Source organism: Podarcis gaigeae (genome assembly GCF_964106915.1).
Source record: "Podarcis gaigeae genome assembly, chromosome: W".
Taxonomy (NCBI): domain Eukaryota; kingdom Metazoa; phylum Chordata; class Lepidosauria; order Squamata; family Lacertidae; genus Podarcis; species Podarcis gaigeae.
Window position 1 is genome coordinate 7,015,420 of NC_139695.1, and position 17,635 is coordinate 7,033,054.

Genomic DNA, 17,635 nt, shown 5'->3' on the forward strand with positions numbered 1-17,635 from the left:
TGTGCCCACTTTATCATAGCTGATTTAACCATTTCATCTTGTGTGTTCCATTTTAACAGCAAGTTATACATTCTTGAGAGTACCTTAGTCTTTGGTTCTAACAATTCTGTTTCCAACTTCGATTTCTCCACCTGGAACCCTAGCTTTTTGTCGTTTTTAAAGACTTCTTTAATCTGAGCATAATGTAACCAGTCTCGCACTTTATCCTTCATTTTCTCCAAACTCTGCAATTTCCAATTGTCTCCATCTTTTTCTAATATTTCCCAATATTTTGGCCATTTGGCCTCCATACTGGGTCTTTTTCGGGCCTTAGCTTCCAGAGGTGAAAGCCACCTTGGAGTTTTGTTTTCCAATAAGTCTTTGTATTTTGTCCAGACATTAAACACTGCTTTCCTGACAATATGGTTCTTAAAGGCCTTATTGCTCTTAACCTTATCATACCATAAGTATGCATGCCAACCAAAAGCATTGTTAAAACCTTCCAGGTCCGGTACATCAGTGTCTTCGAGAAGTAGCCAGTCTTTTAGCCAGCAGAAAGCTGCGGCTTCATAGTACAACTTTAGGTCTGGCAGGGCAAAGCCCCCTCTTTCTTTCGCATCAGTTAATATCTTAAACTTAATTCTGGGCTTTTTGCCCTGCCAGACAAATTTAGAAATATCTCTCTGCCACTTCCGGAAGCACTCCGTCTTGTCCACAATCTGTAGTGTTTGAAACAAAAACAACATTTTTGGCAATACATTCATCTTTATAGCAGCAATTCGGCCCGACAAGGAAAGTTTCAGTCTTGACCAACCTTCTAAATCCCTTTTAATTTCTGACCAACACTTTTCATAGTTATCCTTAAATAGACTCAGATTCTTAGCTGTTATGTAAAAGAACTGAGGAAAAGTTATATTAAAAAAATAGAAGAATTCCTGAAGAAAAAGGAGGTGCAAAAAATCCCGACTGATAAAAAAGACAGACTGAATGACCCAATTGAAACAGAGGAGATCAAAGAAGCTATAAAAGAATTGAAAAGTGGAAAGACACCAGGACCAGATGGATTCACTGCAAGATACTATAAAGAAATGAAACACATCCTTTCTGTGCCAATGAAACGAGTTATGAATAATATATTAAAGAAGGGAGAATTACCTGAAACATGGAAAGAAGCATAAGGTAAAGGTAAAGGTACCCCTGCCCGTACGGGCCAGTCTTAACAGACTCTGGGGTTGTGCGCCCATCTCACTTAAGAGGCCAGGGGCCAGCGCTGTCCGGAGACACTTCCGGGTCACGTGGCCAGCGTGACATCGCTGCTCTGGCGAGCCAGAGCCGCACACGGAAACGGCGTTTACCTTCCCGCTGGTAAGCGGTCCCTATTTATCTACTTGCACCCGGAGGTGCTTTCGAACTGCTAGGTTGGCAGGCGCTGGGACCGAGCAGCGGGAGCGCACCCCGCCGCAGGGATTTGAACCGCCGACCTTTCGATCGGCAAGTCCTAGGTGCTGAGGCTTTAACCCACAGCGCCACCTGCGTCCCTGCATATATTACAAATAAGCATATATTACATTTATTCCGAAGCAAGACTCTGATTTAATGCAAGTAAAGAATTATCTGCCAGTTTCGTTGTTGAATAATGATTATAAATTATTTGCAAGCATATTAGCGAGCAGGATGCAAAAAATACTGAAAGAAATTATACATAAAGATCAGGCAGGTTTTCTTCCTGGCAGACAGATGAAAGATAACATAAGGAACATAGTTAATATTATTCAATATCTGACAGCCAGGAATGAAAAACAAGCAATGTTAATTTTTGTGGATGCGGAAAAGGCCTTTGATAATATATCTTGGGAATTTATGCTTAAAAATTTGGAATTGATGGACATGGGTCAATCCTTCCTAAATGGTTTAAGAGCTATATATACTGAGCAGAAAGCAAAATTGATTGTAAATAATATAACAACAGACAATATTGTAATTGCTAAAGGCACAAGACAAGGATGCCCCCTTTCTCCACTATTATTCATACAGGTACTGGAAGTACTTCTAAAATCGATAAGGAAAAATGAGTTGATAAAGGGTGTTACAGTCGGTCGGAATGAATATAAGGTAAAAGCCTTTGCTGATGACTTGGTATTAACAACTGAAGAACCATCAATAAGTATTAAGGAAGTAATAGAGGAGATAGAACAGTTCGGTCAAGTGGCAGGTTATAAATTGAACAAAAGGAAGACTAAGATGTGGAATAGTGTGAAAAGAGACTTAGCGGTATGGGGAAGGTTGAAGTTACCATTCTGGGGAAGGATATCAGCAATAAAGTTGAACGTGCTACCAAAGATGTTATTTCTGTTTCAGACAATTCCAATAATCAAAGGGGCAGCAATATTTAAAGAGTGGCAGAAGATAATTTCAAGATATATCTGGCAGGGTAAGAAGCTGAGAATATAATATAAGTTATTAACAGATGCTAAGGAAAGAGGAGGGTTTGCCCTGCCAGACTTGAAATTATATTATGAAGCATCGTGCCTCTGTTGGTTGAAGGAGTGGATGAAATTGGAAAATACAGAACTGTTGGATTTAGAAGGTCATGATAATAGATTTGGTTGGCACGCATATTTATGGTATGATAAGAAAAAGGTCCATAAAGGATTTGGAAATCACATACTTCGAAGATCTCTTATTGAAATCTGGGATAGGTATAAAAACCTATTGGAACAAAAAACACCACATTGGTTGTCTCCATTAGAAATGATGTGTGTAAAAAAGGTCAATATGAGTGGGAAGTGGATAACATATGGGGAATTGGCAATTAAAGAAGGAGGAAAATGGAAATTGAAACCATATGAAGAAGTGAAAGAGTATGTTAATGATTGGTTACATTATTATCAAGTTAATGAAGTGTTTAAACAAGATATCAAAGAAAATGGTTTCTGTGAAAAAGAATCGGGTTTCAACAAGAAATATTGAATAATGACTTTAAAATTCTGTCTAAAATGTATAAGTTACTGCTTGAATGGCACTTGAAAGATGAGGAGGTAAAATCAGTTATGATTCATTGGGCAAAAGACTTAGGATATAATATTCAGTTAAGTGATTGGGTCAAACTATGGAAAGAGGGTTTGAGATTTACTGCATGTAATGCATTAAAAGAAAATGTGATGAAGATGATGTATAGATGGTACATGAGCTGAAAAAAAATGTTGAAATACACTTTTATTAAAAAACCAGAAGCAATTTTTTAAGGCATTGTTGGAAATGATATAAACAGGAAAGATTGTAAGTTGTTTTTATATGCAGTAACAGCAGCAAGAATATTATTGGCCCAAAAATGGATGCAAGAAGAACTACCAACATTAGAAGAATGGAGGATGAAATTGATGGACTACGCAGAATTAGACAAGCTAACAGGAAGGATCCGAGACCGTCGGGACCAGAGGTTTACCGAAGACTGGACTAAATTTACTGAGTATCTGAAAAGTATTTGTGATTATCAGATTACGTTTGTATGACTACAAGAAGTTCTGTGAGGAGTAACTTAAGAAATATTGTAAAAATGGAAAGGGAAAAACGATTTGTTAGAAAATGTAAAATTAAGTTAAGAATTGCAGGAGAAATAATCAAGACGGAAGACTATCAGAGATGCTGAAGGAAGTCCAAATAAGGATATATGTATAATAATTTGTGTGGTATGTCTTTAAATTTTTTGTATGCTAAAAATTAATTTTAAAAATTATTTTATATATATATATATATATATATATATATATATATATGCAGGTTTTGGTGTCCTCGGGTGTCTTCCCGTGTAAAAGTTGGGGTGTCTAGGCGACGTTTCGACGAGGTCTCACTCGTCATCTTCAGGCTGGTGCTTTCGGCTTCTTGTTACTGGAACAGAGCGGGATCTCAATGTTTGAGTTCCTATAAATACTGTAGAGGGGGTGTGGTGTCTAGCCTCCAATGTTCTGGGCAGAGAGGAAGTTCCCAGGCTAGTGTGCCTTTTCTTCTTTTGTTCCTTAATTACTTGAGAGATACCTTGAGTGATTTCTTGAGTGATATCCTGATATTATAGGAACTCAAACATTGAGATCCCGCTCTGTTCCAGTAACAAGAAGCCGAAAGCACCAGCCTGAAGATGACGAGTGAGACCTCGTCGAAACGTCGCCTAGACACCCCAACTTTTACACGGGAAGACACCCGAGGACACCAAAACCTGCATTCCTGTACCCGTGAAAATCTACGAAAGCAAATATATATATATATATATATATATATATATATGGTGATAGGATTTTTCAGGTGCCTTGGCCTCAACCAATACCTCGAACTATCAATTAACCTCCTCAGTCTCCTTTATGCTTTTGATAAAATAGGCTATGCCTGCACAAGTTTTTGTTATGTTGTCCTAAAATGCCACTACTCTTTTGTCTCTTCCTTCTGATGGATCCCGGTGAACAAGCAAAAAGCCCTTGAAACACACACACACAAACAAACAAGAGAACAAAACAAGACAGGGCTGTGCACTACAAACCAACCCAAAATAAACCTCCATTCCCCATCAATCAACATTGGGCTAAAAGCTATAGAACACAAAGCTAAATGCACCTAAAAACTGGTTTTGAAATAGTCTTGGTCTTGCCTAGTCCCTCAGCCTTGTGAGTTTGGGAGTTAGTCTGCAAGGGTTAAAGATCTAATGGAGGATTCCATTGTTGAATTAACCAAGCAAGGGTCATAGTTGCCACCTATGTACCTTGTGGTTGCTCTGTGCCAGAGGGCAAATGAGGGTGGGCCTCGTCCCTCGCCTGGCTGGGAATGAGAAAGGAAAAGGTCAGAGTTGTGTGAGAGTGCTGGGCTGGAAGTTGGCAGAAGTCACAGAGAGAGAGCCATTCCTGATTTCTTCTTGATTCGAAGGCTGTAACTGGAAGAAGCAAGACCTTCTGGGGCGTTAATGCTGTGAGCCTCTCCATCTTAGGCTCAGGATGTATATGTGTGTGAATAAACCATATATCATAAAGACACCACGGTCTCCACTGAGCCTCATTCCAAGGAAACTTGCTCTAACAACCTCACTAATGCAGCCCCTTCAGTCCTTTATTCTAGTCCCCTTTCCATGCTGTACCACACAAGGCTTTGCCAGTATTTTCAAGGTCATCTTTCACCACAATTTAGGGTTGCCATATGTCTGGGGAAACCCGGACATGTCCTCTTTTTGGGGACCAACATGCCTATCTGTGCGATTTTTTAAATTTTAAAGGAAATGTCCAGGTTAAGGGGGAGTTGTTGGGGTCTCGGGCTCAGGTGGCTCAGGATTGGGCTGCTCTGCCCGTCATGGCCCCTGCCAGCCTGAGCTGGGGAAAGGGGCATGGCAGTGGCGACCCCGCACACGTCTGGAGGGATGAAAAACTTATCACATTCCACTTTCTCTACACTATGCGTGTACCCCTGACCGTGTCCTCCCTTACTCATTTCCCCCCTAAACTAGAAAGCCCCAAATGTTTTAGCTTCTCATCTGGGAGTTGCTCCAGCCCCTTGATAATCTTGGTTGCCCTCTGCTGAACATTCCTGCCCCCCAACCCCCACCCCAAGCTCTTGTGAAGATAAGATGGCGTCCGGCACGCTTCTGCTGCGCCGATCGGACGTCTGTGCCGATAGAAAAACTTGAGCTCCCCTCAGCTCTCTTTGCAAAGTCGTTAGCAGAGTTTGCAGCGGCAGAAACTGTTGCCTTTGTGTGTGGGTAATAAATTAGACTGGACGCAGCTTCTTGCTAATCTCCAACAGTCTTTAATGAGAAGAAAAACATCATAAATCAGCCCGTCGAGAGAGCAGACATCCTTTCCGTCTCTCAGCCAAAAACGAAAGGAAACTCACACAAAGAAAGATTCCCGTATGTGAACATAACCATGCCTCAGAACGTGAGACGTCACACAGAACTGTTTAACCCTGTAAGTTCTGATTCTCCTCACCCCCCCTCTCGTCTCGCATCCTGAGGGGAACTGTGAGTACAACTCACCCCAAACAGTTATGGGCAAGTAACAATCCCCACAAATCTCTTGGATCAAACACTGGTAGAACTCCAACTCCCTGCACAAATCTGACAACGCACTGAACTCAGCCTCAGTGGAAGAAAGTCCAATAAGACTTTGCTTCCGGGACTTCCACCCAACCAGGGATTCCCCGAACTTTACCACCAGCCCAGACACAGACTTCTTGTCTCCAAGAGATGCCCAACTGCTGTCACTCCAGCACGTAAGCCGTGCGTCACCTTCAGCTGACAACGTGAGGCAAACCTCTTTGGTATCCTGCAAATACCTCAACACTCTCTTGATGCCTTGCCAGGCATTCACAATGGGCTTTGTAGCCTCCCTGCTGAGCAGATTCACAGCAAACACTATGTCTGGTCTGCTCCACTGAGAGAGATACAACAGACTCCCTAGCGCTGACTGAAACACCTCAGGGTTTTGAAACTCAGAACGCTCCCCAAGCTGACTGTCCTTCATGAAGTTGGTCTCCATGGGCGTTCTGACCCCTGCACAGTCAGACATCCGGAACTGCTCAAGAAACTGCTCAATCTTGCCTTTCTGACTGAGCAAGAAACTCCCGTTCTCAGACCTGTCTATCCTACTGCCTAGATAAACCTGAACGGGACCAAGGTTTTTGAGCTTAAACTTCTTACCAAGCTCTTTGGCAAAACCTTGCACCTGTCTATCTGTCTGTGCACCGGCCTGCTTGCCCTCTGGCAGCTTCGTGGTCGAGCACACATCTAAAGACCTCATTGAGTTCAACTCCTTTCCCATTTCCTCTTGCCACTTCCTGGCTTCTGCTTCAGGCAACTGTTGAACCTCCTCAAAACTCTCAAGTTCGCACTGCGCTAAACCAACCCACACACTGGTGACCTCAAACCTCTCAGGTGGTACCCCCTTTGTGGTGCGTGCGGAACGTCTGAGCACTGTCTCAGGTGCTCCCTCTGACCCACTGGGGCGAGCAAGTGTGTATCTGACATCAAAAGACTCCCCCTCTGACTTACTGCGTCTTCGGGCCTTTTGCACTTTCTTAACGGGAGACGAAGGCTCACTCTTGGGCTCTCTTTTAACAACCTGTGGAGATGCCCCTCCCTGTTCTTGACCCTGGTCAGAGACCTGGTCCTCATCAACAGGTTCAGCTTCTAACTCTCCCTCCTCAACAGAGTCAAACTGTCCCGGGGGGGAGGTTACTGCTACTGTAGTCAAGGTTCAGTCCTGAGTCACTAGCCTGGAAATAGTCCACAAGATGAGAGGTGAGGACCGAAACAGGGAGCCGGGCGGGGACAGGAACACTCGAAGATCAGAAGCAGGAAGCCGGGCAGGGAACAGGAATGCTGGAAGGTCAGAAGCAGGAAGCCGGGCAGGGAACAGGAACACTGGAGGAACAGGACTGGATGCTGGCCGATACAGCTCTTCAATGATGACGTTGCTCCCGCAACCTGGGACCGGGCTGACTGGCCTTTATCTTCTCTGAGGCCAGGGGCGGCCCCGGCCCCCAGGAGCCCCGCCTCCCTTGGCCTTAAGGCGAGCACTCCTCCTGGGAGAAACCAGTTCCCTTCGCCTCTCTGCCCTAAGCCTCTGCAGTTCAGGAGAGGCTGAAGGGTTACTGGGCCCAGGGGGAGACTCACCTGCAGGCACTGAGTCCTCAACCACCTTTGGGGCCAGAATGGATTCACCTGGTGCCTGCTCCTGAGGATCCGGCCCAGGTGCAGGCTCCTCAGAATCAAGACCTTGCCCCAGTTCAGCCGGCCCTGGAGGCGGGGACTCCTGTGCCGGCTGGGATTCCTCTGGTTCACTCTCAGAATCAGAATCCCAGGCCATCACACCATCTCCCCTCCCAGCCCCCCCCCCCCTCAATCGAGGGTCTGGACCCAGCTTGCTGGGGTACGCCGCATGGAAATCTCGGAGGCAGGCAGGCGCGTGAACGTTGGCTGCTGGTTCCCAGGAACGGTCTTCCGGTCCAAACCCCTTCCAGTCTATGAGATACTGCAGCTTTCCCTTGCGGTATCGGGAGTCCAGAATGCGTTCCACCTCGTACTCAGGCTCCCCATGGACCAAAACTGGCTGCGGTCGGGGATGGTTCGGGTGGAACTCATCGGGTGGGGCCACCGGACTCAGAAGGGACCTGTGGAAGATAGATAGATAGATAGATAAATTTATTGTCATTGTTCGTATATACACAGTATACACAACAACGAAAATCAAACACCCGAGACCGGATTCACATACACATTCGCACGTATCTCCAACACTCTCATCCTATGCAGACATAATGTATTAGAACATAACATAATCCAGAATATAACATAACCTATTTGAAGCATAGCATAACCTAAAACCTATCTCATTCCTTACTACTCACTGCTTGCTATTTCTTACAACTGGCCCTGAGATCATTATTTAGTGCAATCAGAGCTCTTGGATAGAAACTATTCAGAAGGCGTGTGGTTCGTGTTTTCATTGTCCTGTATCTTCTGCCCGAAGGCAACAGTTCAAAGAGGTTGTGAGCAGGATGGGTGGGATCTCTCAGGATATTGTGTGACTTCTTCAAGCTGCGAGACGTGAAGATCTCATCCAGGGTTGGTAGTTGGAGCCCAATAACATTCTGGGCAATTTTAATTATTCTCTGTAAAGCTTTTTTATCCATTTCAGAGCTGCTCCCATACCACGATAATATACTATAGGTTAAGACACTCTCAATGGTACTGTGATAGTAGGACAGAAGTAGGTGCTGAGATAGATTCAATCCCCTGAGCATTCTCAGGAAATACAACCTCCCCTGCACCTTCCTCACAACCATATTAATATTTGCAGTCCATGAGAGGTCCTCAGAGATGTAAATGCCCAGGTATTTAAAACTACCAACCCTCTCCACCTCCTCGCCATTTATGTGCAATGGTAAAAATACACTTTTCTTTCTCCTAAAATCAATTATGAGTTCTTTGTTTTTTTGGTGTTAAGCATAAGATTATTTTCTTTACACCATTGAATTAACCCCTGTACTTCTTTCCTATAAGCAGCCTCATCATTCTCACTAATGAGCCCCACCACTGTTGTATCATCCGCAAATTTGATGATTGTGTTGGACTTATGCAGTGGGGTGCAATCAAATGTGTACAGGGAATAGAGAAAGGGGCTTAACACACACCCCTGAGGGGCTCCTGTGCTTAATACTAGAGTAGAAGAATAGTAAGGTCCCATTCTCACTGTCTGCGGCCTATCGGTCAGGAAATTCCTTACCCACAAACAGATCTTCTGATGTATACCCAAATTGGTCATTTTAAGGAATAACCTGTCTGGTAGAATTGTATTAAAGGCAGAACTGTAGTCCACAAACAACAGCCTTGCGTAGGTTCCCTGTCGTTCTAGATGACTCAGTACAGTATGGACAGCGATGGAAATAGCATCATCAGTAGATCTATTTCTTCTGTATGCAAACTGGAACGGGTCTAGAGTGGATGGAAGACCAGCCTTAATATAATCTAGCACCAATCTCTCAAAGCATTTCATAACGACAGATGTTAGGGCTATTGGTCTGTAGTCATTGAGAGATACCACCACTGACTGTTTAGGGACTGGCACTATAATCGATGTCTTCAGGCAGGTAGGGACAGAACCCTGCAACAGGGATAGATTAAAAATGTCCGTAAATACACCAGCTAATTCTGCAGCACAGTCCCTAATAACTCGTCCCATAATTCCATCCGGTCCAGCTGCCTTCCTAATATTAATGCTCCGAAAAGCACGTTGTACGTCGGAGGTCTGTAATAAAAATGGTTGTTTATCAGTAATAGTTTCTGATGATGTGCTGGTAGCCAATGCCGTAGTGACGGTGGTTCCAGTTCCCACCTCAAAACGACCGAAGAATTGATTCAGCTGATCAGCCAGGTGCGCACTGCTGCTAGCCAGTTCGTTTTTAATATTTTGCCCTGTAATTTGGCGCAGGCCTTGCCATACTCGACGAGGGTCGGAGCTCTCAAAATGCTTTTCGATCCTCCGGCAGTACATAGCTTTGGCATCCCTAATGCCCTTTTTCAGTTTGGCTCTAGCTTCTCTATACTGTTGCGCATCGCCAGAGTGAAAAGCAGCATTTCTTGCCTTTAACAGAAGATACACATCCCTGTTTAGCCAGGGCTTGTTGTTAGGAAACACCCGTATTTGTTTGGTGGTAGTAACGACATCAATGCAGCTTTTGACATAGAACAGTACTATTGAAGCGTATGTGTCCACATTATTCTCCACAAAAAGTGACCATTCAGTGTTCCGAAAGCAATCTTGAAGTTGCTCGGATGCACCTGCTGGCCACACTCGTATCTCTCTAGTTGATGGTCTAATTCTGCGTACGAGAGGTCTATATGATGGTATCAGAAGTAAGGATATGTGGTCTGACTGTCCCAAATTGGGCAAGGGCTTGGTCTTGTATCCATGCATGATGTTACTATATACTCGGTCTAGGGTATTTTCCCCCCTAGTGGGACAATCAACATACTGGTGGAACTTAGGAAGCACAGTCCTTAAGTCGGCTCGATTGAAATCACCAGCAACCACAAATGCTCCATCCGGGTGGGCCCGCTGCTGTTTGCTAATAGCAGTTAGCAGGTGACCCATAGCTGTAGTAGTATTTGCATCGGGAGGTATATACACCGCCGTTATTATGACAACATTAAACTCACGTGGCAAATAAAAAGGGCGGCACTTCACCACTAGGTACTCCAAGTCAGGAGAACAATGCGTGTCCATTTGTTTAATGTCCGAGCTCCAGTTGTTATTTATATAAACGCAAATTCCTCCTCCTCTGCTCTTCCCGGATTCGGCGGTTCTATCCGCTCTAATTACTGAGCGTCCTTCTAGCTGCAAAAGTCCCTGTGGAAAGGAGGAATCCAGCCACGTCTCTAAAAGGACCATAACACAGCAGTCCCGGATACTTTTCTGCCGAGAGGTAATAAGTTCCAACTCCTCTACCTTGTTGGGTAAAGATCTAACATTTGATACAAGGAGACTTGGCAATGCAGGCTTGTGAGGATTTTTACTTAGCCTCACTCGTAGTCCGGCTCTACAGCCCCTCTTCTGCTTACGCCCTCTCCATTTTCTTTTCTTTCTGGCCAGGAGAGCAAGGGGAGTATCCCAAGGATATGCAAGATATGGAGGCTCTCTGATAAGCTCAGCTGGAATGTTGTAGGTTGAGACCTCCTGGCTGCAGCCTTCTCTGCCGATACTTAAGAGCTCTTGACGACTATAAATTACTTGTCCCTGAGTGTTCACAGTCCATAGCAGCAATAAGTTCACAGATAAAAATAAAACACAACTCACTGAAAACCGGTCTTCGGAGTGCCGAGCCGCTGCAAGTGCTTGCGCCGCCATTTTTTGTAATCACCGGGTGAACCTTCAGGGTTGCGGGCAACCGGAGACAGAATGCCACAGGTGAGACTTGGTACACAATAGGAAACGGGCCGGTGAAACGGGCGTCCAACTTCCGCGAAGGTCGAGAGGGGGGAGGTGGCAAGTGGAGAGCCATACCAGGTCACCGACGTGAAGTTCCAGCCCCACCTGGCGGTGGCGGTCGGCCTGGGCCTTGTACGCCTCCTTGGCCTGGCGCAGTTGCTCCATCAAAAGCTTTTGCTGGGACTGGAGCTCCTGAAGCCACTCCGTCACCGCAGGGACCGCGGATGCCGGCAGCACATCTGGAAACAGCCATGGATGATAACTGTAACTGGCCTGGAACGGGGTCTGCTGGGTGGACGCATTCACCGCGTTGTTGTAGGCGAACTCTGCCAATGCTAGGTGGTCGACCCAGTCATCCTGCTGGTAGCTGCAGTAACACCGGAGGTACTGCTCCAGCACCGCATTCGCCCGTTCCGTCTGGCCATCGGTCTGTGGGTGGTAGGCTGACGAGAGACAGACCTCTGTCCCGAGGGTCTGGTGCAAAGCTCGCCAGAACCGGGATGTGAACTAAACGCCCCGGTCGGACACCACACGCTCAGGTAGGCCATGCAGGTGGAAGACATGCTGAAGGTACAGCTGAGCGGTTTCCTTAGCTGAGGGTACGGATGGGCAGGGGGCACAGTGCACCATCTTAGTGAAATGGTCGGAGAAAACTAGAAGGCAGGTACAGCCACGAGACGGGGGTAAGTCCACTACAAAGTCCAGAGAAACCGTGTGCCAAGGACGTGGTGGAACTGGCAACGGCTGAAGTAGGCCGGGGGGGTCGCCCGGTAGGTCCCTTGGCCCGCCGGCAGACATCACAACCAGCGACGTAGCGAGCCACGTCAGCCTTCAGGCGGGGCCACCAAAACTCACGGCTTACCAGATGGGTGGTCCGATACTGCCCAAAGTGTCCCGTTGCTGGGGCATCATGGGTCATCCGGAGAACCTCAGCCTGCAGTGGCCCTGGCGGGATGTACAGGCGACCGTGGTGCAGCAGAAGGCCCTGATGCAAGACCAGCCCTGGATACTGAGGGCATGACCCTTTGGCCAGTTCCCGGAGTCGTTCCTGGGCCCAAGCGTCGACCCGCTGCTGTTCCAGCACCCGAGCCTGCAGTGGCTCAGCCTCCTGGGTGGCCAGGAATGCAGCCGGTGGTAGGATTGTGGTGGGTACTGCTTGCTGTACCGTGTCTGCGTTGTCTTCAGGTTTCCGAGACAGGGCATCTGCCTTCTGGTTTTGGGAGCTAGGGATGTAGTGGATCCGGAACTGGAACCGGGAAAAGAACAACGCCCACCAGATCTGCCTTTGGTTCAGCTTGCGGGTGGTCTGGAGGTACTCCAGGTTCCGGTGGTCGGTTCTCACCTCCACCGGGTGTCGTGCCCCCTCAAGATGGTGGCGCCAGACCTCAAAGGCCACCTTGATGGCCAGTAGTTCCCGCTCCCACACGGTATAGTTACGCTCCGCTGGAAGGAGCTGGCGGGAATAGAAGGCACAGGGTAAGAGTGGCGCTTCAGGTCCATACTGCTGAGACAAGACGGCACCGAGAGCCGTACTGGAGGCGTCGGTCTCCACCACAAAGGGTCGAGAGGGGTCAGGATGTTGCAAGATCGGCGCTCTCTGGAAACAGGCCTTCAACCCCTGAAACGCCTCCTCTGCCTCCTTGTCCCAGGAAAACGGCGTCTTGGGGCGCAGTAGCCGGGTCAGCGGGGTGGTGCGATGAGCATAATCTGCAATGAAGGTCCGGTAATAGTTGGCGAACCCCAGGAAACGCTCTAGGTCCTTGCGGTTCCGAGGTGCCGCCCATTCCCGAACCGCTGCCACCTTCCCAGGATCCATCTGCACCCCATCTGGAGAGAGTCGGTGACCAAGGAAGTCCACTGACCGCTGATGGAACTCGCACTTGCTGAGCTTTGCATACAGGCGGTGCTCCCGCAAGCGCTGCAGCACGGTCCGGACATGACCCTCATGGTGAGCCAGGTCACGGGAAAAACCCAAAATGTCATCCAAGTACACCACCACGTACTTGTCTAGCAAGTCCTGGAACACATGGTTGATGTACCGTTGGAACACAGCGGGCGCGTTGCATAATCCGAAGGGCATAACCAGGTATTTGAACTGCCCGTATCGGGTCCCAAATGCTGTCTTCCACTCATCCCCGGCTCGAATCCGAATTAAATTGTAGGCCCCCCAGAGGTCTAGCTTGGTGAACACCTGCGCCCCTTGCACCCGCTCCAGCAACTCCGAAATAAGGGGCAAGGGGTACCGATCTGGGACGGTAATTTTGTTCAGGGCCCGGTAATCATGGCAAAGGCGAAGCTCCCCACATTTCTTCTTAACGAAGAGTACTGGCACAGCGGTGGGCGATGTAGAAGGCCTAATGAAACCACGCTCCAGATTCTTGCGCAGGAAGCCCTGCAAAGCTTCGCGCTCTGGCTCTGTTAAAGAGTATAAGCGACTCACCGGTAGGGGCGCTCCGGGCTGGAGGTCTATGCCGCAGTCAAAAGACCGATGCGGCGGTAGCTGGTCTGCCCCCCGTTCCTCGAACACGTCTTGGTAGTCCCGGTACTCGGCTGGGAGTGTGGATGCAGCCTCCTCAGTGGGGGTGGCTGCTAGCATCTCGGACTGAGCATGGGAACATGGGTCTGGGAAGTGCACAGTCCGTTTGACCCAGTCAATCTGAACATTGTGAGCCTCCAGCCAGTCCATCCCGAGTACCAGGGGAAAGCGGGGCATGGAGGCAATGTCCAAAGTTCGCGTCTCCCGGTGCTGCTGGAGACACAGGACCAAGGGCTGGGTCTCCTGAGTAACGGCACCTGAACGCAGAAGCCGTCCGTCAATTGCCTCCACCTGTACTGGTTCTGGCTTGTTCTGAAGTGGCACCTGATGATGGGCAGCAAAAGCAGCGTCCATATAGGAGCAGGTTGCCCCCGAATCTACCAAAGCATGGGTAAGAATCCAGGGCCCACCTGGAGGGTATAGACGTACCGGGACCATGAGGTGTCGCAATTCCACTGGTGAGGGCCCCTCTAGCATGGTCTGGGACCCCAGGTCACCAGGGCCCTCGGCTACTGGGGTTGGCGGTTTCCCTGCGGCTGGCAACTTCTCGGGACAGGACCGGGCGTAGTGTCCGCTTCCGCCACAGTAGAGACATAGGTTCCTCTCCCGACGCCGCGCCTTCTCCGCGGGGGACAGGCAAGGTCGCGAAACCCCAAGCTGCATAGGCTCCTCCGCTAACTTGGGGGTGGCCGTGGGCCTGCTAGGAAGGACTGGCGCCAGGAGCCGGGAGTGCTGGCGGTCCCGGGCCTGGCAACGGTCCTCTAACCGATCGTCTATCTGCAGGCTCCGCTGAATGAGGGCGTCCAGCGTGGTGGGACGATCCATCGTGGCCAACTGGTCCAGTATCTCGTCCGACAGTCCCTCGAGATACTGGTCCCGAAGTGCAGAGTCATTCCAAGACAAGTCTTGTGCCAACAGCCGAAATTCTGTGGCGTAGGCGGCGGCTGTGGACTTGTCCTGTCTCAACTGACGAATCACCCGATTGGCTTGGCTCTCCTTCAGAGGGTTGCCAAACACATTCTCTAAGTGGTTACAAAACCCCACATAGTCTGTTAGCAAAGGAGAGTCTTGCCGGAGCAGTGGCAAAGCCCACTTGGCCGCCTGGTCCTTTAACAAACTGATCAAAAAGTGCACCTTGGTGCGGTTGTCAGGGAAGTTCCGGGCTCGCCCCTGAATATACAACTTGGCCTGGGCGAGGAACATGGGAAAGTTGGCCAGGGCCCCATCAAATTTCTCTGGCAAGGCCACTGGGTACTTGCCTGGAGCTGGGGCGTCGGCCCCAGGATCTGGTAGGGCATCCAACCACTGCTGAAGTGCCGCAACCACATCACTTAGCTGCTGAACGGTGTGAGTCAAGGCCTGGTTCTCCTGGGCCAATGCCACCAGCGCAGCTGCCTGGTCAGCCATGGCCTCTGGCTCTTCCCGAACACACCCCAACGAAGGGGGAGTGCGGGTGTGGCGGGAGCAAACTGTGCTGGTCCCGGGGGGAAGGTTACTGCTACCGTAGTCAAGGTTCAGTCCTGAGTCACTAGCCTGGAAATAGTCCACAAGATGAGAGGCGAGGTCCGAAACAGGGAGCCAGGCGGGGACAGGAACACTCGAAGATCAGAAGCCGGAAGCCGGGCGGGGAACAGGAACGCTGGAAGGTCAGAAGCAGGAAGCCGAGCAGGGAACAGGAACACTGGAGGAACAGGACTGGATGCTGGCCGATACAGCTCTTCAATGATGACGTTGCTCCCACAACCTGGGACCGGGCTGACTGGCCTTTATCTTCTCTGAGGCCAGGGGCGGCCCCGGCCCCCAGGAGCCCCGCCTCCCTTGGCCTTAAGGCGAGCACTCCTCCTGGGAGAAACCAGTTCCCTTCGCCTCTCTGCCCTAAGCCTCTGCAGTTCAGGAGAGGCTGAAGGGTTACTGGGCCCAGGGGGAGACTCACCTGCAGGCACTGAGTCCTCAACCACCTCTGGGGCCAGAATGGATTCACCTGGTGCCTGCTCCTGAGGATCCGGCCCAGGTGCAGGCTCCTCAGAATCAAGGCCTTGCCCCAGTTCAGCCGGCCCTGGAGGCGGGGACTCCTGTGCCAGCTGGGATTCCTCCGGTTCACTCTCAGAATCAGAATCCCAGGCCATCACACAAACAGACACTCTGAGAGAAAGTCAGGATTCGCATGGATCCTTGACCAACCACTCTGTTCACAGAACTCAGCACTTCTGCTGACTAGAATCCTGGACTGATCACCTTCTGGATAGGCAAACCTTCACCCTTTAGTCGCAGGCTCGTACCCACAAAAGATCATTTTCCGGGACCTCGGGTCACCTTTCTTGCGTTGAGCCTTTGGCACAAGCACCCAAGCTTTGCAACCAAACACACGGAAGAAATGCACCTTGGGTTTCTTCCGGTGCAGTAGAAAATACGGTGTGTCTCCTACAACAGAGCTATAGGACCTGTTCAAAGTGAAGTTGGCCGCCTTCCAAGCTTCGGCCCCAAAGCTCTGAGGCAAACCAGAGTCAAACAGTAGAGCGTCAGCTGCCTCAGCTAGTGTTCAGTTCCTGCGCTCTGCTACGCCATTCTCCTGAGGAGAAGAAGCAACCGTCAACCTGTGATGTATTCCCTTCTGGCGGAAGAAACTCTGCAGAGCAGACCCGGTGAACTCTCCGCCTTGGTCACTCTGAAAACTCTGCAGCTTGGTGGAAAACTGTAGTTCCACCGCCACAACCCAGTCTTTGATCAGTTGCGCTGCCTCGCTTTTCCGTTTCAGCGAGAAAACCCAGCCGGTCCTAGAAAAATCATCTGTCAGCGTAAGCACAAACCTGGCCTCGCCCAGACTCGGCACTGGCATGGGACCACAAAGGTCTGTATGCACAAATTCAAAAGGTCTTGTGGTTACCCTCTCCGATCTGGGATAATTGCACCTTTTTACCTTTCCTCTTTTGCATGCCCTACAATCCAGGAATTTATCACATGCTTTCATCTTACACACTTCAGTGCATTCGGGCAACTTCTGGATATATTTCCAATAGCTATGCGACATTCTCCTGTGCCACAAGTGAGCACACAAATCATGTGTGGGAACGTTACCACACTTCGCCTGTGCTGTCTCAGCGTCCCCCTTACCCTCCAGAGGTGTCTCCAGAACAAAGAGGTTGATCTGACATGCAACATTGACCAGTTGTTTCCCACCCCTGGAAATAGAACAGACATTATTTGCAAAGCAAACCTTATAACCCTCCTTTACAAGAGCAGATACAGATAAAAGACAACAATGCATTTCTGGCACAATGTAGACCTCCAGCTCTGCATGTAAAAAAGAAACAAACACATTGCCAACAGTGGTTAATTGTCTCTGTGAGCCATCAGCAAGAGTGACTGTTTTCCCAGTTGAAATAGCCCTGCAGTTCCACATTTCACCACTAGGTGGCATCAGGTGACAGCTGGCTCCTGAGTCGATGACCCAACGCAGCATGCTGCCCTCACTGGAGTTGTCCCTCAGCGTTGCCATAGAGGCAGCTAGGTGGTGATAAGAAGCACCGTCCTTCTCACTTCCTCTGTCACGTCCTCCCTTCGCATTCCCACGCTGGCCTCCTCTCCTAGACTGGCTGCCATGGAAACCTGGCTGGCTGCCATGGGAAGTGACCTTGGAGACATCCTGCCCGGCCTCTCT